The sequence below is a fragment of the Topomyia yanbarensis genome, chromosome 1, assembly GCF_030247195.1.
Source record: "Topomyia yanbarensis strain Yona2022 chromosome 1, ASM3024719v1, whole genome shotgun sequence".
Classification (NCBI taxonomy): Eukaryota; Metazoa; Arthropoda; class Insecta; order Diptera; family Culicidae; genus Topomyia; species Topomyia yanbarensis.
This window is the reverse complement of record NC_080670.1, coordinates 147,879,351-147,904,603: the sequence shown is the minus strand read 5'-3', so window position 1 is coordinate 147,904,603 and position 25,253 is coordinate 147,879,351. Positions and strand designations below refer to the sequence as shown.

Below are 25,253 nucleotides of genomic sequence, written 5' to 3'. Positions count from 1 at the left end.
CCCATTTTGTCAGCCTAAAATACACCATGAGACTGATAAAATGGGTCTTTATTGTATGTATTATTCGCTGTGTTTCACATTAACAGGTACATTTCTTTTTTGGAGATTTTTTTTATCGCATCGAACTACAACAATTTTTAGGGAGTTTTCAAGGGGTTATTTTATAGACTTCTTCCAAAATTTGGCGAACCTATTCCAATTCGTATTCCAATTAATTGGTATACTCAAGGGTTTATATGTTGCAGATAGAAAAAATACTGAAATTTTCAGCTTTTTCCTACACAATATTAGGAAAGCTTATTAAACAATCTTTCCTAATAAGTTTGTGAAAATTATAAACTATTTGAAATTTTTTAATAGTTTAATTTTTTATTTAACCGTGATTCTTTAATAAATAGTGACCATCGCTTCACAACGTAGTCTATTTTTCATGGCTTGCGGTGAGCACGATTTCTCGAATTGCTGAACTGAAAATTATGGAATAGAAATTAATTTTAAGTATTCTTTACAGATTTAGCTCGCCGCGCAGATAACTCTGAATTAGACCCGCTGGTGCCCTAAGACGATTTCGCTAGATTTTCAGAGGACTGTGCACCCAGTGCATTAACGCAAGTGACGGAAGGTTATCGAAAAGTTTCGTGAAAATGAAAATTCCAGTGATGATGATGATTTTCCCAAACGGTTCGTTTTCGAGAGGTTTTTATTTGTTCTGTGACATTAGGATTAGCGATAATAATTCAAATCAAGGATACTACTAGGAAGTTTCCTTTAGAAAAAGTCGATGTCGAAGTAAAATTTGGAACTTCAGAGATAGCGTGATATCAGGAAGTGCGATTTCATTTCAACGCTTTTTTGTGAAAAGGGCGATACTTACAAATGTAAACATAAGGCTTTTTTCATACATGCGAATGAGGGCTTTGAAACGCAACAAATTAACCTAAAAATTTGGATTCTACGATATTGCTTTCTTAAACTACAGCAAAAAATACAACGGGCGAAACTGAATTTTTGTTTGTTTACTTAAAGTTTCTCCCTCCACGTTCAATGCAAACAAACAGAGCGATACTTTTGTTTGCTAGCAGTTTAGAGGCGAAACTGTTTTTCGTATTTTTTTAGGATTATCAAGCTGATACCAGCTATAAATAGTAACAATGATCGCTATTGAAAAAACCCGGACGAAATCGGTGGTGTAAAACGGTAGTTATTGTAAAAAACGTAAGGGCGATACTTCAATGCTGATAGGTGGGACCGAAAAAGTAAACAATCGCCAAAGGGGCGATACTATCATTTTGTCAATTTCAATAGCAAAAACAAATTTTAATTTAATAATTTCAAATACTTTATGAAGTTTTGGGTTTCGATCACTAAATTATGCAATCTAGGATGTAAAAAAACACAATAGTTCTGGAAATATTCACTGTTGATTTTCTTTGAATGGTTTTCAAGAAAAAATGTGGATTTCTTAGTTCTCAGTCGCGTTGGAAATTTGAGTAAAGTATAAACTTCAAATCGATTCAAAAAAAATTTCGATTTTTTTGGCTCAGTACAATATATAACCCCTTTAGGAAAATTCAGTTTTCCCACCACAATTTAAATATTTTATTAACAGAGCATTAACAATAATTCGTTGGTATGTCTATTTTATGGGCCATTTTTCGCTTTCCCATTGATTTGGTTTGAGATTTCTAGCACTGATGTTGTCCTATGCTGATTTGAGCGATTCTCTGCCACTATCCCATGTAGTATGTGTTATCAAAACATCGCGAAGCATCAAGTTCTAAATGTTCTCAAACGATATAATATCCGAAGAGAGTGATAAGAGTTATAAGAAATGTCTCATCACACTGTTAGGTGGATTAAACACGTTTTATATTCTAAAATAGACCGAACATATGATACGTAAAGGCTTTTAATTGTGTAAGCATCTTGAAAACGATCGCCGAAACGTTTTCCAAAATCAATTGCTTTTTCTATGAACAACGGTATTAGAATAGTCCAAAAATTCTTATTTAACTCCTCTCTCCCTTATTTTGGCGCATTTCTGAACGTTTTGATTATCTAATGTATTGAAATGAAAGTCGTAATTTGTTTTTCACTAAAAACTGTAAGATTAAATTGCTAAGTTCCAATCAACATCTACAACACCATTTGTGTTTCATTGTGGACAATAATAAGGGAATGTAGTCTAGGTTGGGACGGGTTTGTTTAGAGGCTGATATCTTGTTTCCATGACAATATTTTTCAGCTTGTAGTACACTATTTTGTATACTATATTACGTGGCTTAATGTCTGCGAATGGAAGATGTTTACTTGCAATTTTAAATAAGACTCAGGTTAAATTTTCTACATGACGGCCAAATGGCCAAAAAAGTGTCGTATAGGTTGGGACACTTCAAACAATTTAAATAATTAAAGGCAATTTAAACTTTAATGCATTATATTTATTTTTTGGTTAATATTTATTTGTTAATTGGTATTTTGGAATAAGAATAAGTAACTGAAAGACTTATTTACTTCCATTTGCCAAAGTTAATCTGACTCACAGTTTTTACATGTAAAACTTGTACGCAATCTTGTACGCATGCGTAATTGTATGGTGTCCCAACCTATACGACACGCTTGTCCCAACCAATTTTTCGAAGAAAAAAAAATCCAATGAAGCAAACGCAAAACCCTGATCGGTAATAACATTTTAGTTACTTCTTAACACTTTAAAATTATTTACGTTGAAATTTCGATGAAAAAGATTCAATTTAAGATGGCGCAAAAATCAGCACAACCAAAGATTTTTCGCTCGTTTTTGACACTGCTTAGTGCAGCTGTGACAATAATGCACTATAACTTCAACTTGGTATAAAAAGTGAGCTACGATCGAGTCTAGTATGTGCTAAAAATAACAGATGGCAACACTGCATAGGAACGAAAATATCGAGCTGTCCCAACCTATACAGCGTCCCAACCTATACGACAATCCCTTATTATTCCCTTATTATTATTTTTTGTTTCTTCAATTTGCTTAATATCATCATATTTTTTTAACTATAGGGATAAATCGAAAATAAGAGGTCCCAAACACAAATTTTGAGGAACCCAAGATAAAACTTATTGTAATAGATTTTATCTCATTGAATTCCATTCGTACGGTGACTCTCGCAGCGATCAGTCGATCTTTCCAGTCCGTGCATCGTATAGCGATAAGGAATAGTGATAATCCGCTTTCAAGATTATCTTGTGCATTCTCCGAAGAATCGGGCTTTACACTTTTTTTCGCGCGTTAACCGTAAGTCGACCAGCAGAGCAGTAGAAGTGCTTCGATTGTTGTAAGTTGCCTGGATACCGGTACCCAAGATAAGTATCAAAATTATTTTACGTTCCGCTTTCTAAGTTCTCCTACTAACGTGCACTGAGCAATAAGCTCGCGTAAAAATGACAATGCAATGGTTCGCCTAAAGGTGAGATGGATGTCGAAACTAAATCGGCTCCGCATCTCAAAGTATATCCAGGTTGGGCGACCAGGCCCTTCGTGATATGCTTCGAAGGAAGGCAAAAATTAAAAAAAAATGTTTGAATTAATTACAAATTTCTCGAGATCCGCTGAAACGATATTCGAGCGTGGCAAAAATATTTGAAATTCTTCCTAATAAGCTTCAGATGGTGGTATATAGTTTAAAACAGACAAATGATATTTCTGCCAGAGGGCCATTGATAAATTACGAATAGCAAAAATTGCGCAAAACTGACACCCCCTCACACCTGTCACAAATTTCTCTATCCCCCCTCCTCTATTACGTGAAAAATTCTTGGAATTATTTTTCCTTCAATAAAAAAGAGTTACGTAACGCTTCAGCTTACTCCCCATATGTCGCAATTTGTCATACCTCTCCTGCCCCACCCCTAAAAGCGTTACGTAATTAATAAATGGCTTCATACCAAGGAATGCAGAATATATGTACCAGTCTGTGGGGTCGTCTCCGATTCGAGTTTGAATTGCACGGATCTGCTGACACATGGTGTTAGCTGCTTTAAAGACCTCATGATTCAATCAGTGAAGATACTGGAGAGCGATCGTTTGCATTCAGCATCAGTCGCAACTGACGGAAGGAGGAGATATATCAATTCAAGCTCTTAACGGGTGACCTTCGTTGGGTCCGCCCTACCATCCTACCTCCTCTTTGGCAAGGTTAGTCTGTCTGATCGCATTTTGTGTCGCGGGTCATGAACTGTACTCCTTGCAAACAATTGGGACACACAGCCTCCCATTGTAGCAATAAGGCTCGTTGTAGGAAATCGGTGGGTGTGGATGATTCCTGTGGAAGGGATGTTGAAAAGTGTCTCTACTGTTGGGGAAATCTACATGATCTCCCAACATGACAAGAGCGAGGAGAATCTTAAGCGTTCCCTTCAGGGAACCATCTTTATTAGAAATGCTGAAGCTAACTATGCCACTGGTCTCTAAGAACACCTAACTTGTCTACTGAAGAAGGCGACCGCGATGGAATAAAGGAGGGAACATCTTCTGCTGCTACTGCTAACTACTCGAGGAAGTAATGGTGCAAAACCAAAGCAAGTAGCTTCCGATCTTAGAAACCTGAGCTCAGAAAAGGAGTTCCGAGCACTTCCTGGGACATCAGAAACCGCAAGTGTTCCCATGCCTCAGTCGGAGAAGCAAACTAGCGCTTCTCTGATACTGTGGACCATATTTTCACAGCTGTAAAGATTTCTGGCCCTCTTGAAAGTATATTGATAAGGTTCCTCCTGGGAGTAAAAATATTATAGATGCAGTTGAATACAAAATGGCCCCTTCTTTCAGCGATTGTGTCCTTCGATAGCTAATTCATTGAACAAGGTCACTGATAGGATTACCTTTTTACAGTGGCATTGCACAAGCATTATCCCGACAATAGATTCCTTCAAAACTTTAATAAATAATTCGAAATGCGATGCGTTTGCAATATGTGAAACATGCCTTACTTCAGAAATATATCTCAATTTTTCCTTCTTTTAATATTATTCGTTTCGATCGAGAAAAGTCTTACGTTGGAGTACTTTTGGGGATCAATACTATGTCATTCTTTCAATCGAATCGACCTCCTCTCGATACCAGGCATTGAAGTAGTCGCTTGCGAAGCTAGAATCAATGGCAATAACTTTCGCATTGCTTTCATCTACATTGCTCCCAGAGCCTCAGATGGCTATCGACGACTTTGCGATATTGCGAAACTCCACACCATACCTAGACTAATTATGAGTAATTTTAACTTCCACGAAATTTGTTACAACTTTAATATGACCATTTTGAACATGAGTGAAATAACGCGAATTTTGGCTCCAACAGCGCGTCCGAGCGCCTTTGACTTGTCCCTTTTATAGATATCAATGCGGTTAGATTGCGTGTGGAAGGCAATCCTTGATTCCGGCAGCAGCGACCATCTCCCAATCGTAATTACTATTACTTACGTTTCAGGGTCACCGAATACAATCAATGTTTCGTACGAAATATTAACTGGATGAGCTACGCGTCCGCGATATCCAGCAAAATCGAATCCACACTCGTGCTTCCTCCGGAAAACGAGTACGGTATCTTGGGTGGACACCGCGATTCAAGATCAGGTTAAATGCGTACCATACGTGAACTCTCGCGAGCGTCCTCCCAACCCATTGTTAGACAAAAAGCACTCAGACGTATACGCGGAAAAGGCCGCCGCGTATAAGACCTCCCAAGACGATGGATTACTAGCTAGCTATTGAAAGTACGCGACGTTAGAAACGCGAATGACGAACTTGATGAAAGCCAAACAACTTAGCTACTGGCGCCGCTTTATGGACGAATTAACGAGAGAAACATCGATAAGCACACGTTAGGGCACTATTGGATATTCGATTCCACACCAGAACAGAATATCTAGTGCACCGCGTCCCGTAAAGATACTGCAAACGTGGGGGTGAGCGTAGCGTATTGGTAAATCGATTGCCTTGTACGCAGTGCACCTGGGTTCGAGGCCCGACCCCGCACATAGGGTTAGAAATTTTTCATAAGAGATTTTTCTAACCCGAAGAGGCGAATGACCTTAAGGTTAAAACCTCTATAATCGAAATAAAAAAAATACTGCAAACCAAACACCTTTTTCGATGATAGAATTATCATTTGCTCTCTTATCATATAACAATAAAGTTCCAAGGCCGAACAGAATCAAATTCTACTTGTTGAAGAGTCTGCCAGACTCAGCCAAGAGTCGGTTGTTGAAATTATTTAGTAAATTTCTTAAGGGTAACATTGCGCCACATGTCTGGAGACAAGTGAGTGTCATGGCCATTCGAAAGCCAGGAAAACCAGCCTCCGACCACAGCTCCTATCAACCGATTTCAACGCTATCCTGTATCCGGAAGTTGTTCGGAAAAATGATCTTGCTTCACTATTTCGCTATTCGCTCGTTGAAACCTAGAAAGCACATTTCGTATTTCTTTGGGAAAATATGGGTGCGTTTATGTAGTTTGTAAGATCGTACAAGATTACATTACTTTGGGTTTCCTCGCATTGCTCCATCTCAGGTAATTAAGAAACTGACTCGTCAGCAAAGGCGGGCGCTTTAGAAGGTGACATCTGCGAAAGACGAATTTTTCAATAAATTTCGCTAGAAATTTAGCAGGCATCTTGGAGCAATGTAGAGTTAGGACGGTAGCTACATTCTATTATCCCGAAGGTATCAACGAAACCTAGCTTTAGAAGAATGGATTTGGATCGGGATTTCATTCGTGTGATGCCTCGGTTCATGTCCAATCACTACACGTTAGACGCTTATCTCCGATATCGATTACATTAACTGGGCATGCGCTGAGTATTCTGCTGTCTCATCACAACTAGTGGATTCCCTTCAGACCCGAAGAAGATCATCTACTGCCCCGGTTTGACACGAAACATCACACGCGCAATTCGGTGTGCTGCCGTTCCGTACTACAATCTACTAAGTTGAATCTGAGCCGTACTACGAAATTGTCTGTAGGAACTCCTGCCGGTTAGATAAGGACCACCTGCCGTCTCAGCACATGATGAAAACCGTACGAGTTCATAATCGATGCCGCTGAGCTCCCGTTTCCTGAAAATTTAACAACATTGTCCACCTTCCATTGTTTCGTTGTCTCCGATACTCAAATGTAAGAATATTGTTTGTGCGCTTACGTTATCTGTGGCTTGTACTACTAGAGTTATTAAGCGTAATTTTTAATTAAGCTAATTATTGATATTGTTATCCACCAAATATTGGAGTTAGAATTTAAAATAGACACAAAATTATTTGCTCGTCCCACTGTGCAAATTGTCCAATAACAACAATATCATTTTTTTTACATTTCATATCCTAGTACTAGACAACGCATTCGCTAAGATATTCCTCCTCACGAATCTGCTCCACTTCTCCTTTACTTTCTTCAATAGTACCACTTCGTTCCAGTGTGTTTATCAGGAAGAAAATTTCGGTCAGGCGCACTACGGACCTTGAAGCCAAGGGGAACGTTCCAGATGTTAGCTGAATGAAATTCATTCACCCCTCTGTGGTGGATGAACCGTCCGCCCAAACAAACCGAGCCGGAACTCACCACACTCGGAATCCATCACACAAAACAGCATGCCGACGGAACGGAGTGCAAAATGTTTGGAATTTGCAATCATTTGCAGTACTTCATCAGCTGTATCGTTGGTCGGATGTGCAAAAATCGTCGTGGAATACGTGCGCGCCGAGTACTAGGGACTCTTTTTTCTGCTTCATAGGACATCAATCAGTTATGTATATTATCTGTGTTTGACAATCAAATGGATAGTGGTAATGTTCGTGCGCCCCCAGCTGAAGGAACCGATCCCGTTGATGATCCCGCCATGAACAAACGATAAGCTGTGCAACTGAGTTTTAATTGCGACCAATGAATGTGTTAAGCTACTGATTGAATGAACGAGTGGCAGTTTATTGGTTTGCCTCGGTGTGTGTTCAATTTATTATGCCTGAGTTGATAAATCATTTGCTAGTTTATTGGCTAGTCTCACGGTTGTAAAGAGTGGTGTGTTTGTGTTTGAAATAAATCTAATTCATTAACGAACCCCGGTAATTGTTCTAGTATTGAGAATTTTTTATCAGTGCTATTCGAAGCCTTGCAGAAGGTGCATCACCAGTGAGACATGCAACAAAATTGCTGAAACACCTGCTTCAAGAACCGACCGAGAATTCACCCGAGCCCAACAGCGGAAGAATCGTGCCAAAGCTGTGAGTGTACAACTTTCTAACTCGTCGTATTTGCTTTTATTCACACGCCCATGTGCCGGCGATGGTTTCTCGTCTATTACCGATTGAAGTCGCTGGTATTTTACGTCGTCCATCTTGGAGGTGTAGATCGAATTATTTTGTTACCTGAAAACTACATATCAATCTTGTTACATACTTGTAAACATCCAAAGTACATACAGCTTAAACAACCGTGCTTCTACATACTTGAAAAAATGGCATGATGCGGACGCACGGTGATATTTATGATTTACTTTCTATATAACATTCCTTCTTATTAAGCAGAGAGATCGTGTTTTAATTAACAAATTTCTATATGTGTTGTTCAATTCTCCTGGAATCCCGCCATTCTACATTTAGGGAACCGCCTGAAATTCTAAGACGAATTCGCTTAAATTTCAGTGCACTGCGCAACTTCCGTAAAGCAAAATCGACTATAAAATGCAGCACGTAAAGAAGAAAATATAACTGTAATGAAACCATCAACCAACGTTTATATTGTTGAGCGGTGATATCGAATATTTCGACGAATTTTATGACAGCAATAATGCAAAGCGACGAATTCTAAAATATGCTATATTTCTCCCTAAGGAAAAAATAGTCGGAACCTAGTTTTGCTTATAACTAAATTAGTTATGGAATTTACGTTTCGATTTCGTCTCATCGCAATCCGACACTAACTTGACGCTAGCTTCAAAAACGAAAACACAAAGTTTATGCATGAATTAGAAAATTCCATTGTTTTAACCCTGGTGAAGCGGTATAGATTATATGGCACTTGCCTCTTAAGCCAGACATCCTATGTTCAAACCTTGTCTAGGAAGCATTTTCAGTGTCAGTAGGATCGTAATACTAGTCATGCATTCGTCCGGCAGGGTTAGAATCGGTTACGAAATCTGTTGAAACAGAAGGCGAACATTGCGCAAAGGGATTATAGTGGCAAAATTTTTCTTTTATATATTTTCATTGTTTGTGTTCTATGCTGTTCCTCAAAACTTCTTTTATACGTGACATGACCATACATGCGCTGCATTCTCAGAACCGTATTAAGTGAACAATGTTTTGTCCAAAATCAAAAATGATGAAATTGGGATGGTTGTGGTTCACCACTTGAGCTCAGTTGTTTTTTTGCACTTCATAACATGTTTGAGATTATTTCCATATTAACTTTTGAAAAGGGCTAATATGATTTGGAAACATACTTTCGTCTTCCCGATTTCTATTAATTCACTAGAATTTGAAAGCAGAAAACATGTCGAATTGCTTCTACGATGGATAAAGATGTGGATTAATGTGTATTTTTCATGAAATTCCACTCCAGCGAAATGCGAAAAATGTAAGCATTCCAAGCCTATCTCAAGCAGAGCCGTCAATATGAAGTACCAACAGAAACTCAAAAATATTTGACCCCTCTGGTAGTCGCGTCATTAGGACAACGCAATTTTTTTAAATTCCTAAACCTATCCTCCCTTCTTTATATTGCGAAAGCTCGGTAAAAGTCTACCAAGCAGGGAACCCCAATTCCATAGTGCCATGCAACCCACGCTGTGGTAAAAATTGTTAATGAAAATATTTTCAATGGCGAAGGAAGCCTGGAAAACGCCGGGCGAAATTCCCAGTATACTGCATTATCGTTCACTCTGCACACCGCAATTTCATCGTTGAGCTTGGTGAGACTTTCGGATGATAGTAGTTCGATGAAGTTTCGATTATCAAATTTCGATGTGTACAGACGAACCTTCCCCAAGTCGTACGAGGTAACTGAAAACATTCCCCAAGTCAATGTGTAGTTCCGTGCCGAAAACTGAATGATAGTCGCGCACGGAGCATTTTGGGTTCTGGCCAAAAGCAATTTGGGTACTGTGTTATGCGAATCTCTGACACAGTGGACTGTTATTTTCTTCGCAAATCGTGCAAATCTAATTACGATCGTGTCCCATTTAAACTTGATTTGGCTCGATACGTACGTTTATATCCAAACTTGCTTGGTTTCCTTTAGTTCAATGGTTTTCAACCGGGGTGAATTCACCCCCAGGGGTGAATTAGACTAATATAGGGGGTGAATTGTGCGAAATTTTAACTTATTATCCTAACATTTTCCATGCACGATTCTGACACGCCATACAAATTTTGTCATCAATACACACCTATGACACGTGTGAGTGCGACTTTTGTTTACATTTATAGTAAAAACTCGCAACATAGTCAACCAATCTTCATAATATCAGAGAAATTAATACAGAATACATAGATGCATCAATTGTCTTCTTTGAATTGTTTCTACTATTTATAAGTTTCAAGGTATTCAATCTCCCCTCATCGTCGAAACCAACCCCAAACAAAATTTATGGATACCGTCGTTAAGTTATTTTAAAAAAATTGCTTCACAATTTGTATGGACATGTTTCTTCACAATGTTTTAGTAGGAACACTAAACCTCTAGCAATTTTAGGTTTTGTTCAGTTCAATTCGTTTGGAAGCTTCGACGATAAAAAAATGTTCGAAGTCCCACAAAAGATTTTTTTTTTCAAAAGCTGTCCTCAAGAAAGTTTTAACTTGATGATGTGTTGTTGCAGGTAAGGATTACTCAGGTTTATATCGTTTTGGTCTTTTTAACGGTTAAAAGACTGAAATCGAAAGCAGCTAATTTGCGCAAAGGAACCAAACGGAATACTATTTCTGCTATCTGCTGTGTGCAATTATAACAAAAATGAAATCAATATTAGATGACTTGTTCGAAAAAATTATTTGAACTGAGATCAAAATAATATTTAAATTTGTTGCTGAAATTCTTTTCATCCAAAGGTGATGACGAGGATCCTCGCAGTTTTATCCCATTTATCAACCATTTAATTTACATAGCTTAATCAATTTTCTTTATTTTTGTTCTAACCACATTCAACTGGCTAGAGATTAGGAAGTAGGGAAAGTTAGAAGTGGCAGACTTCAAATCATTCGGACTAATCTTCTGTCTTCTACTGGTATAAGTTGGGTTTAGGCTGAGTCTCAGCAAATGGAGACTATGCAAACAGACAATCAATTTTAAAATTTTCACGGACTTTAAGAGTTTAACTTTTTATTTAAATTTGATGATTCGATAATTATTTTGTTTTTTTTGTTTTGTTCGATTAATTTTATTAATTGATTTTTTTAGACCCTCGATAAAACTCCGTCGACTCTTATACGCGATATCCTAGGGTGCAAAGATTTCGATTATCTCAAAGAAATATGCCATTTTCTCAAAATTATTGATCTAAAAATATAACATTTTTCGGCAGGTCACACCAAACCATCCAAGCAGATGAAATGATGCCGACGATTGATGTGCAGTGATGATGACAAAGTATTCCATAAGTTGAATTTAGTTAGTTAAGACCAATAGCTATTAGACTCAAACCTGTAAAATTTACTACGTATTGTAACGATTGTACTAATGAGCCGAATAATAAATGCATAGGGAAAAAATTATTAATTCGTCATGCTTTAATAATTTTATTAATTTTATTTAGTTTGATCAAATTTAACAAATGTTGACTTTATTAGTTTTTTATCATTTAACCTGTTTTGTCAATTCATTCATTTCATTTCATTAAATATTATACTATTTTATTTTTATTAATTTTATTCAGTGTATTTGTTTATTTAGATTATTCATTTTATACGCGCTATTTAATTTTATTAGTCGACATTATGCGGCCTCTCAAATGCCTATATATTTTAAGAAACCTAAAAACAAAAAATAAAACACAGGTTGAATAAATCATATTTTTCATGAAATTAGCAAAAACAAACACTTCATCCTTTTTTTAAAGAAATTCTCGCTCTTTTGTGTTGATGGTGCTTTGTAATTGCTCATTAGTTGTTTATTGAACGAAACTGGGAATAATTTGGTGGATTTAGTTCTTTTAGGGTGATTTGCGCTCCAACTTTGCGCGTCCGTGATAAAATGGCAACTGGCTAGATCATAAGACGTAATGAAAGATAAAATCTGTACTCCATTTTTAACTTTTTGAAATTTGCAGCCTTATCCGTCACGAAAACGCTGGTTTTCTTGCAACAGGAACAGATGCCTTGCCAAACGTTGGTTTTCTTGCAACAGGAACAGATCCCTTGCCAAACAATAATTCTTTTTCGAGAAAACAAACTTAAACCTGGTAAGAAACTTGCCACGAGAAAGATTTGTTTGAAATCGGCTTTCGCATATGATTCATCGGTGAGAAAAAAAAACCAACGAGTGAGATTCATCGACACCTGGTCATACAGCATACGGCTTGGGATTTTGACAACTGTTTGTTGTTTGGGGCTTCGGTTGGGCTTTTTATTTTTTCGGTAACATTTGTAGAATTTTCGCCAACAGTTCAGCGGGTAGTATTCAGTGTTTAGGTCAAATCTGAGATGTTGAGATTAGCCGGAAAATCAATTTCTGGATGGCTGTTTGAAACGAAACAATTTCATTGCTCACAAGCAAAGGAAAAATCGCAACCACCATTTTCAAGAAAGCTTTCTTTGCCTATGAAACATTCTGCTTGCACAGAAAATGAAGCAACACAACCTGGCGTAATGAACGCACACGAGTCGAATCTGCAACAACAAATGTAGAAGAATCGGTTGCGTTTTGTTCTTTTCCTTCCCATAACACATCTCGAATGGATCGCTGTTTGTATTGTAGATTTAATCAACAATTCTATTTTGATATCATTTTCTCACAAAACAAAAAATACTTGGATAATCATTGGTCGTTTATTGAATATCCGATAATCGCAGTGGGGTCTGGTGTCCACTTAGTAAGTTAATATCATTATTATTTTGCGCCACACAAAGCCTGCCCTGAGACCGTGTGGCATCCGACGGCAGAAGCCAAGAATTGATCCACTGGATTCCTGCTCCAATATCATAAGAAGCGGCGACTATCTGAAGGAAATTATTGGGCATATATTTTATTTCATTGTGTTGAAACCTCCACCTTAAAATGCAGTCTGCTACAAGCACGGAAATAGTACAACCTGGGGGCAGCAAACAATACTGTCTTCCCAGTATACCGGTTTTTATTGAACAGTTTTGGAGTAAAAGCATTCAAACACTAGTAAAAATATGGTGCACTAGAACCTCAATTTACTAACCAAACCGTAAATTGAATAAGTTTGTTAAAAAGTGTTCGTTATTTGGGATTTAGTTCGTAAAAAGAAGTTTGCTTTACAATCTTATTAAAATTCGTTGGTTAAGCAATATTCTCGATAACCCTAGCAATACGGGTATTTTTGGAACGGGTTTGACAAGTATATGATGAAAATGGATGTTTGGAAACTTTCTGAAATCCAAGAAGGCGACTTCCGGCTGAGTAGTATTATCGATAAACCGGCGATATGGGAAATTTTGGAACGGAGTTGACGACTACGGTGAAGACCCGTTTTTATCAGCCCTTCGGTGTATCTTAGGCTGACAAAATGGGGACATTGATTTTATCGGGACATATTTGTTCTTTGTTTTTAATGAACCGAAGCTGCCATAATACTCTTCTTTGGCCCATAGACATAGTCTCACCATCCTTTCTGATTGTTTTGGAATACAATTCTGCATCAGCCAAATGTCTTTGTTTTTCGTTGCAAATTTTGTAAAACTGGCGGGTTACATTATGAAATAATCTGAAAGTTATATTTGAATACTAAGAAACAATTTTTCGACAACCGTAAACTAGAAATTTATCTCGAAGAATTTTTAGAAAAATACGACGGGGGTTGGGTGAGCGTTAACAGTTTGATTTTTTTTTTGTTTGTTTTTGGTAAGAATTTAATTAAATGAAATAAAAAGAGGGGAACATGTTCAAGTTTGATTTTTGTAAGAGTGGCTTCTTTGCATAGGAATGCATTTGAATCCAACATCGGATTAACAGCAGTATAAGAGATAGCGGAGAGAGGGGGGGCAATGATGACAGAGAAAAGAACACCAATCTTTCAGCTTTATGGGGAACGAAAGGTTGACGATAGCCCTGGAGTGCCAATACTCAGTGGAATGTGCTCTTTGAACCCATAGGAAACTAGGAAATGTCACTGACTACCCTAACTAGTCCAATAATCTCCGCACGCAACAAATAGAACAAATTCTCTACTTTTAAGTCGAGTCATTAAAAAAGCTGAATAAAAATTTATTCCTACTAAGGGTCGATTTTTTCACCCTCGCTTAACTTTTACCAGCACGTTAAAACTTGGCTAGTGTGAAGAAATCGGCCATAAGTGTTTATATTGAATCGTTTTAAACAGTGGCGGCGCTAAGGGGGGGGGGCGAAGGGGGCAACCGCCCCGAGCGGCAAAATCAGGGGGCGGCATTTCCTACCAAACAAATTTCTATTTCATTTTTTTAATAATTCTTCAAGTTTCAATAATCACGATCAAAATCAAGTGTGGGTGAAACGCTTGAATTTATATTATTTTGGCGATTGACTATTAAAAAGTAGGGTATCAAGACGACGGATGCAATCGAACAAAATTATATACATATTGCTCAGTCTCAAAAGATTCAACTGAGATTAGTTTCCGAACGAACTTAAAGTAGTGGGAGTATGCAGACTAATTTGCTGGGATTAAACCAGGGAACTCTATCATATACAGAGTGTTTGGTTCATGGTTAAGAATCTTTCGAGCGGTGATAGAGAGTTGTATGAACTTTTTTTTGTAAACAACTTGTTTGTTGGCCTCATATGTCCTATCTTCAAGAAATGCTACAAACTCGAACATAATATCTTCTTAGGCATAACTCAATGCCTCCTACAAGGTAGTTTCTCGTGTTCTATTGAGGACCCTGCGCCTGTTGGCTGAATGCTTTGTCGGTCGATCAACGATCAACGACGGACCAAATGTTTACCCAGCGACAAATTCTGAATATATTCCGGGAATACAACTTGCGGACTCACCATCTGATTGAGCATGGTTTTCCGACAAAACTGATTAAGCTGATTCGTATGACGCTGGGTAAGATAAAATCAAGCGATACAAAGATCTGATGTGCAAAAGGATCATGACATCGACATCATTGGCGTTGATCGCAGAGCAGTGGAGGAGGCATTGTTGCCTTTCATAAGTAAAACTGCAAGAATAGAACTGACTATAAACTCTCACAAGACAAAGTACATGGTAGCTGATAGAGAACGTGACAGCACGACGTTGGGTGGAAATCGATAGGGTACGGTACAGTACAAACAAATTCATATATGTTAGAACACTAGTGTCATATGATAACAATGTTAGCCGCGAAGGAACAATGCATGTTGCTTCTGCGAATGTGGTTTACGTAGTCAGCTAAAGCCGCACAGCCTAAGAATAGCACAGTCGCATGAACCCCTAACGGTGCCAAGTATACAACCATGGCCAGCATGGTTGGAAGGCTGATAAAATACGGCACACTACAGTGAGCAGAGCTTGTATGACAAGAGAGAACCAGCTAAAGTTATGATCAGCAGAGAACCTGGAAGAGGTCGTGGACTGCGCGGTATACCCCGCTATCGCTGGCGGTGCATTGAGGAAGATGCGCGTGCTGTGGGCGTCCATGGAGGTTGGGAACCGGCGATTCAAGATCAAGTAACCTGGAACTCTAAAATACATTCAATTATGATTCTGTTATCCGAATTGTTGGGTCACTAGGTCACTAGGATAATGATGACGATTATTAATTTGTTTACGCAAATTTGGAATTATGGTAGAAGCTTCTTGGCCGCCCTTTCATCTGCAGTCGTTTGGGAGCATATAAATAGGACTCAAATTTTGACAAACAATTACTTACAAAGCTGAGGCACGAGGTAGAAGCTGGCGAACACATGGAAGTATACATAATTCGACGACCTTGTTATTAGTATACAAATACTACAAATACTATAAAAAATTGTCGACTATTGTACCATAATGAATAATTACACGGGGTTACAAAATAAAAAAGAATGTACTTTTCAAGTGATTTAGTAAAGGTTAGGTTAGGTCAAATACAATACAAAGCCACATTTGATCAAATTAATATACCCTCAAAATCTTGATTTATGGCAAAAAAACTATTTTTCGGGTCTAAAATATTAGTTTCGCAGTCATTTTTCAGCTGGATTTAATTTTTTTGAGAATTCTGTAACGAGGAAGAAATGGCCTTATCAACGGTATGTTATGTTATATTCTTTTGTTAAAAGTGTTATGCGGTATTTTCAATCACAATTGGTTGAAAAATGACAGCGTTTCCAAATTAGAAACTTGCTCGCATGATCTTTCAAGGGGCCGTCCCCATAAAAAAAATTCGATTTTTTTGCTCGATTGCGTATACATTTGGAAGCAAGTGTATAAACTTTAAAGTGAAAGTTTGAAGATTGTAGCCGAATTTGGAGATAAACAGGTCGTTAGATGCAGAATTAAATCTCTAAATTTTTAATAAAATTGTTGAATAAATTTTTAATAAAATTGTTGAAAAAATCGCAAAATATTGGTTGTTTACGACTTGCTGTCCTAAACCCGCATTTAAACGAGTATTTTAAACAAAAGAACATAACATAGCATACCGTTGGAGAGGTCTTTTCGTCTTCTTTGCAGAACACAGAAATTGAAAATCAGTTAAAAAATGACCGCTTAGAAAATCTTTCAGCCGCGAAGGTCCCGAAAAATATGAAAACTTTTGGCTATAAATCAAGATTTTGAGGGTATACAGCATTTCTCATACAATATTTTATGTTGCATTTGATGAAATCTATAACCCAGGTCACTTGAAAAGTACAGAATCACTATGGTACCGTGTTATTTGTAGTAAAAAAGTTTGTAAAAAAGTGAACATTGCGATACTTTAATATGAAAAGTTAATATTTAAAAAACATACCTTAGCCCATTCATGTTCCCCTTTTTCCCTGGTGCATATAGGACTCCAAAACAATTTTTCATCAAAACTGTCGCGATCAAGGAGCATAAAAACCTGTTTTAATTAAGATAGATTCTTCTTTCGCTGTGCTAAAAGCTGCTCAAAATTTAACATCCGATGCTCAATACAATTCCCTTACAATGATTACTATAATCAAATAGTATGGAAAAGGTAGTCAAAGACGGTCTTAATTGAGTCTATCAGTTTTCAATAATAATTCGAGCCATCATAAAGATATCAAAAATGTATGTTATGCCCACTGCAATTACATCAGTTCTATGAATATTACTTATATGTGCTAGTGCTCAAATGAAATTTAATAGTCTCAATAATTAGTTTTGTAAGCTAGTCTTTCCTTAGCCAAAAATTGATAAACGTTATTGTTTATAAATAAAATGGGTTTGATAGGGGTTAAAAGAAAATTATGTTTCTCTGAACGTTTAGCTAGAGAATTTAAAAAAAATGTTGATCGCCAGTATCTCACAAAAATAATATTTTAAAATGATTTGTCCAATTCCTTGATCATATTTTTTTAATATGTAATATTTTATAGAAGGTGTACCAGTAGTCATAAACCAAATGAAGAATGCCCTCTCTTTGCTCAAACAAGAAAATTTTCGGCACCAATTATTGCCATAATTAACCCTTTCATACCCAACTTTTTTCTAGAGCATGTAGGGTTTCAAAACCATTTTTCCTTGAAAGCCACCGGTCAAGAAACACGAAAAGCCATTTTTCATAAAGATAGGCTTCCTTCGCAGTGCTAGAAGCTGCTCAATTTTTACCTTCCAATGCTCAATACAATTCTCCTAGAATATTTACGATAGTCCACTTGTGTGGAAAACGTAGCCAAAGACAGTCTAAATTGATAAGTTTTGTCAGTTTTTAATGACATTGTAACATAACGAAGATATATGAAAAATTCATTTTCCGTCGTCAACGTAAACTGTCCCTGGCAGCACTGCTCCATCGGAATCCAATCACCCGAATTGCAATAACTTCAGTTATAGAGCTGATTCTTGTATCTATTAATACTCACATGAAAGACAATAGACAGATTTATTAGTCTTACTTGATTTTGTGAGCAAATTTTGCCTCAATCAAAAGTTATAGCTGTTTAAAAACGTTGTTGTCCACAAACAACATGGGCATGAATGGGTTGAAGGACATGAGCGCGGAGCGAACATGTGAACGGAGTCGTAGCCACACCTTTCGCGAGGAAATTTATGCGCAACACTACCGCCAGGACAAAATATTGACAATAAAATGTGAAAAAGTTCATTTTTGTTCGTTTCATGTGAAAAGGTGGGACATAGTTGAACTTTTTTGAAAATTCGTTGTAAAAGGGGCGACAAATTTAATGTTTGGCCCCGAGCGACAAAACACCTCGCGCCGCCACTGGTTTTAAACCACTATTCGAAACCAGCAGACAAACTAACTCTAGAACAAATCCGCACTTTAATAAAGCTTTCCACCTATATTTCATGCATTCCGCTGTCTCTTAACTCTTAATGGGAGCACGTCAAATGTTACGCTAATATCAAAGTCAACTCCAGGAACCAAATGAAAAACATAAACACTAAATTAATATGTTCAATCGATGCGTCCTTCATCATCTAATTCCGTGTTATATTGTGGAAGTTCAGCAACGTTTATGATATTCTAGGGTGGTTCGAAAGCATTCCGTCGGCCAGTTTCATGCTAACAAGAAGCTCAAGTTCAGGAACCACATAAGTTGATGTTCGTGTACACATAATTAGTTTATCGCTTCTACGGTTCTCATGAATAATTTTCATTGTATTTATGCTACGTGGAACTGACGTGGCGTGTGCAGCTCAAGCTTCTAGGTGCGAAGAGGGGTGCTGGTTCAGAATGATTCCGGTCCGAGCAAAACAGCATGATGAAGCTGCTTCTGACCACGATCGCTGCGAGTTCCGCTCAGATTTGTGGGTGGGCTAAGAGCAATATGAAACATGCCCGGTGTGCCCTTTACCGCTACCTATTGCTGATGTTGGCCGCCTGGCTGGATGATTAGGCGCTTGCAGCCAGTTGGTGTCTGGTGTTCGTGTCGAGAAAAGTTATGACCAATCATTCAAATTAATAATTGCTTGTTGTTTGCTGACAGGAAGAACAGTGGTATGAGATATGGAAAGGGGATAGCGAACGCTTGGTTAGATTGTATTAACTTTTGATTTAGCAGAGAAGTGCTAGCTTAAGATTGAAATGCGATTGCTGGAATGTGTGTTGAGTAACGGGAGCAGGACTGCGATTTTATAGTTACTTCAACACATCATAACTCATTAAATTATACACAATTGACCATCGTATAATCGCATTCTTTTGAACAGAGCTTCTTGAGTGTGTATTTCTAATGACTGTTCAATGTAGGCGTATAAATACACAGGATGCTGATTTTGATGTCGCTAGATTCAGCGATGTTCTGTGCTGCGACACACAATTAGGTGTAGCTGAGCACTTTAGTTTCTGTTCTAAGTGAGAAGAGAAGGTAGACTGCAGCTTTGACAGGTTCGCAAGTACAGCAAGTACATATTGAACCAATTGTATGATACTTGGGAGTAGTACATAATACTCAACGTGCAACCTAAAGAGACTAAGATTGAAGTACGATCAATAACATAGATGGCCACGTCTAAGCAGGTCAATTCTGGGATAGGAAGGAATGTTAGTTCAACACTTGTGACTATTATGACCGAGGAATTCTCTGCATCACCCACAAGTGTCGCAGGATAGGATTGGTGTTCGTAGGTTTGGAAATTAATCAGGATATATTGGTAGACATTGTGATTTAGCTAAGTACGCACGCGCTTTGTCTCTTTCATTATAGATCAAAGTTTTCAAGAGTGCGACCAGTAGAAATAACAGGATAAAGCCGCGTGGAATATAATAAAGGTCTATTCATCTATAAACAATATGATAATATTATTTCCAAATTTTGCAATACAAAACCAAGCGTACAAAATATATAAAAGATATCCCAAATGAATTTGAATAAATTCACTGCGAAATGTTAATGACAAGCTGGCATCTCCAGACTCCCTATCAGACACGTTTCCATAATTGGGTTAAATGACCAATCGAAAACGACATGCTTAATAAATATAATAAACACAACGACAAGGGCTTTTGATCCATCGGCGGTCCAGAAGAATAATGCATAAGAGTAGAGCAATACTGGCAAAGACCGACTACCATGAGAGCGGTTCAATCTCGAAAGAGTGACCCAGAGTACTGCACTGGATGATTTTGAAGAAAGGATCAGGAGTACGATTTTACGAAGTTTTAGCTTCCGATGGCCCTACATTCTCTGACAGAGTGAAGTGCAAGAGTGTTAAAATGTTTACCACTGTTCAGGAAATCAAAAGTAGTTCAAAGCTAGTGTCAGACCTTCATGAGACCTCAAGAAATCTTTTGGAGGTAGACGGTTCCAGATTTAATAAAAAAAACTGGTTTATTTTGACACATCTACAGATCGCTTGCACCACAAAAAACTTTTTGTGTAGTTCGTCAGCATCATCTTAGGCCAATTCAAAAAATTTCCTACTTGAAAGTTTCCGTTTTTTAAATACGGTTTTTAAGCCGAAACTTTAGAAGTTATACCTTGGCGTGGAAGAGCTGGTATATTAATATATGCTGTTACTTAGTGTAGAACTAGACTGTGTACAACCGTACAACCGCCAGAAGAAACCTAAAACGTCGGTACACAATCGGGAATAGCGAATCAGAAAAGGTGACTATATGTCAGTGATTTACTCAAAATGGAATGGATAAATTAAGAGCTTATTGGTCACCGCAAAATTGTTATACATTTGATTTGTTGATTTTTCTAGGATAAAGGCTATGTTGCAAAAACTTAAGGTCCGTCCAGGTTAAGTCTTCGGTACGGATCAATACCTTGACCTAGGAACTCCTAGCATGTTGTTAGTCACCTCTTACGACATGGGAGCAGGTTCCCAGTGGCTCTATTCTTGACTAAAATAGTGCGAAAAAGATTTAGACCGCCGGACACCACACGGCTATACACAAACTGTACAATGGAATTCTCGAGAAAATTTGAAACGACATATTCCATGAAAATTTGTGTGATTCTGTAGTTGTTCAATACAAGCTTCAAGTTTAATACAAGAGACTAAGCTTAAAAAATATGGGATAATCAAGAATATTTTGTGCAAATTTAGAAATAATGTGATGCAACTATTTGTACTTTTTTATGTTGTAACGACATTTTATTAGCAAGGGACTGAAAAGTGTGAAATATTTTTCAATGTTAGGAGCCATAGTACTCAAGGAAGAGCAAGGAGTTGAAGGAAGAAAGTTTAGAAAAGCATGGAATAGGGTCATATGAGCAAGCTTAGAGTTCGCAGATCAAAGGTAGTGTTTCTTATGCGAAAAAGTCCAAGGAAATGATTGAAGATAGACAGAATTACGGCGCGGAAGGTGTGAATTCGTTTTACCCCATGTTTTCCAAATTCAATTCAAACATGGCAATATAGTTCGGAGAGTCTAGAGTAGATAGTTAGAATGGCCGAATGAAATGTGTGAACCCGTTTTACCCCGAATTCTTTCTATAACTCAAGATTAAAGTTAAACCAGGTTTTACATTTAGTGAAGAGGTCGGATACGGCTCATCCAAAGTAGTTATTATTATGTAGAAAGTCCGGGGAATAGTTAACAGGACCGCACGAAACTTGTGTATTCAATCTACTCCAATTCTTCTCATTACTCATGTGTGAAATGAAATCTGACGCTTCATTTCAGGAAGAGGATGAATGCGACTAATCAAATGTATTAATACTTATATAAAACCGTCCGGGAAATCGGTTGAAGATAAATAAAACGACTGCACGAAATACATGTACCCGTTTTACCTCAGTTCCCAGAACTCATATATGAAGTTAATCCTTACTTCACATTTAAGAAAAAGGCTGAGTTCGGCATATCAAAAGTAATATTTCTTATTTATGAAAACCCGAGAAATTGGTTATATATAGTTAGAATGACCGTACGAAACGCGTGAATCTGTTTTACCCTACTTCTTCTCAAATCTCGTGTTTTCAATTAAACCTGACTCCATTTCGGAAACAGGCTGAACTCGAATTTTCTGTACGTCAGAACTATTGCTTTTCATCAGCTGCATTCAGCCTCTTTCGGAGTAGTACAGCCTGGTTTAACTTCATATTTAAGTTAAGACTTAAGAGAGTAACTTAGGGTAAAACGGGTACACATGTTTCGTGTGGACATTCTAGTTACATTCAATTGATACCCTGGGCTATTAAAAAATACTTTCTATCAGCCGCTTTCAGCCTCGCTTCCAGCCATTCCAAGTATGTTTAATCGATTCCCTGAACTGTTTTACACAAGAAAAACTACTTTAGTGAACCGCTTTCAGCCTCTTTCTGAAATAGCCTGTGTTAAGCCGAAGAGAACCAAGCGCCATTTTGAGATACATGCTCTAAAACCGCTATCGTATACAATATATAGCACTAGTAACACCCACATCTGTTTATTTTTTAAAAAAAATTGTATAGTAACCGAAAGCAAATAAATGTTTCTTAACAGGCTACGTTAATGGTAAATTATCTAAAAATTCGCTTCAACGTGAAAAATACAAGAAAAAACGCAGGCCAAATGATGAGTAAGGTATAACTTCACACATACATTGTACGTAGAATTAGAGTAAAATGGGTATACGCGTATCGTGCGGTCATTTAAACCATCTTCAATCGATTCCCTGTATTGTTTTGCATAAGAATTGTTACTTTTTGAGAAACTGCATTCAGCCTCTTTCTGAGAAGCACTGCCAGGTTTAAACTTCCACTTGAGTTATGATAGGAATTTGTGGTAAAACGAGTACACATGTTTTGTCTGGTCATTGTAACTATCTTCAATCGATTCTCTGGACTATTTAACATAAAAAATTACTTTTGATCAACCGCATTCAGCCTTTTGCTGAATAGTTGAGTTAGGTATATCTCGACGCTTGTATTATGTGAATAATTGAAGTAAAACAGACACAAACGTTTCAAGCGGTCATTCTATCTTTAATCGATTCCCCGGATTTTTTGCATCAGAATTACTGCTTTTCATTGACCACATTCAGCCTCTTTCCGAGAAGCACAGCCAGATTTATCTTCACCCTAGAAATAAGGGATGAGTTGGGGTACGATTCGTACTTACTATTTTCAATCTATTCCCCAATTTTTTTCCATAAAAAATACTACTTTTGATCAGCCGCATTCAGCCTTTTTCTGAAACGTAGAGCCAGGTCAAACTTTATACATGAGTTCTGGAAGAAATTGAGGTAAAACGAGTACACACGTTGCGTGTGGTCAGCCTAACTAAATTCAACGATAACCTGGACTTCTAAACAAAATAATTACCAGTTTCGATCAGCCGCATAGTAGTCTTTTAGCGAAATATGAAGCCAGTATAAACTTCAACTATTAACAGAAGAGAAAGTAAACAAAGAGAGTCACTCATTGGAGACATGTCATTTTGAATAAACGCTCTAGAAATATCGCTTTCTTCAGACGTTATTGGCATTTTGCTGCAAAGCTTAATTACCTGCTGCGACATCTCCAGATTAATAGCATAATCAATATAAAGTGGATGTTTGTGCGTTTTTCATATCTACGATAAGTAATTTGATGTAATTTTTAATGTTTTTCGGTAAATACACATTAATTACAGTAAATAATGGACTCAGAGGGGAAGAAAAACAATTTGGAAGTTAATGGGAATAGTTTTTAGTAGATACACTCAAGTTAAACATAAGAAATCTTCGAAAATGTGTACACTGTGCTTCTAGGTTAGGTTTCACAACCGGCCGAGTTAAGAATATTTAAACAATCAATCAAAGCATAACCAGTATAAATTCACTTTTGGCTAGAATTAGCTCTCATTTCGAACATACACAACTTCATTTTATTATACAACTAAGGCCAATTTTCTTGAAAATGCAAAAATTATGTAAACTTTTAAAGATTTGCTACTGATCTGACAGTTTATTCGCAAAACATCCACCGCAAGTATGTAGCGCCCCCTACATATATTTTCTGCGTAAAGATGCCAATTCCGACTGAAAATTTTTCATAATGTATATTACAACGCGAAGCAGTATTCGTCAGTTGCAAAGTTCAAGAAAGCAATCAAATCTTTTTAAAACAAGCTCATAGCAAGAAATATTGAAAATCGTAATAATTATATGCCGAAGCGAATGAAACCTGGATTCGAAACGTTTGACTACTACATGAAGTGTTAATTATTACTGGATAATTACTTAAATACAAATTTTTTTGGAAAAACTATATTTAGTGAACGTATTTATATGCACTAAATATAGGAACAAATTTTTTCACTTAAACTGCCATAACAAACGAACAAAACGCACCAAAGCTTCCAAATATTGAGATACATCGTAAATTAGGCTTCAAAATGAACCTGAAAAATTTGGTGCAGTACGTTTGAATAAAGAAAGTTATTATGAGAAAATAGGGTGAACGGATAAATAAAGGACGCATTTTTCACTTAAATTGCTATAACAAACGAACAAGATACACCAGGGTTTCCAAACTTCGAGGAAGATCGTTGATTAAGCTTTAAAATAAACGCTGAAAATCTGGGGCAGTTTGAGCGAATAGAAAAAAAAGTTATCCAAAAAATAGTAAGGTGAACGTATAAATGTGAAACACAACTTGTTTCACTTAAACTGCCATAACAAACGAACAAAACGCACCAGGGTTTCGAAATTTCGAGAAACGTTGTTGATTAAGTTTTAAAACAAACGCCGAAAATTTAGTGCAGTTTGCTCAAACGAAAAAAAAATATACTGAAAAAACTGGGTGGACGTATTAATGTGGGACACACTGTAGTAAAATGTCTGTCATCTAATGGTCAGTACAGTGAAAAAGTTTGTTATTCACGGTGCTTACTATTTCGATTAAAATAGGTTTTTTATCTCTAATGGGTGGAAAGTAGCACACATGTGGGAAAATATGGGCGGGTAATGTCTGGGACATAACTGGAGTGTCGTGACTATGCATCGGACTCTTATTTTATTTTTATAAATTTAATGATATTCAACGAAAT

General features: G+C 37.2%; 1 protein-coding gene across 3 annotated transcripts in view; it reads left to right on the top strand.

Moving 5' to 3' along the window:
* Positions 1-7,662: 7,662 nt before the first annotated feature.
* The window catches only part of LOC131676966 (lachesin-like), a 144,803-nt gene continuing 127,212 nt past the window's right edge, over positions 7,663-25,253 (top strand). For 2 of the 3 annotated variants that reach the window (XM_058956439.1, XM_058956422.1), the window contains exon 1: positions 7,663-8,252. The gene's annotated coding sequence lies outside the window, so the exon portion shown is untranslated. The remainder of the gene's footprint in view (positions 8,253-25,253) is intronic. The other variant, XM_058956430.1, reaches the window with a different exon arrangement.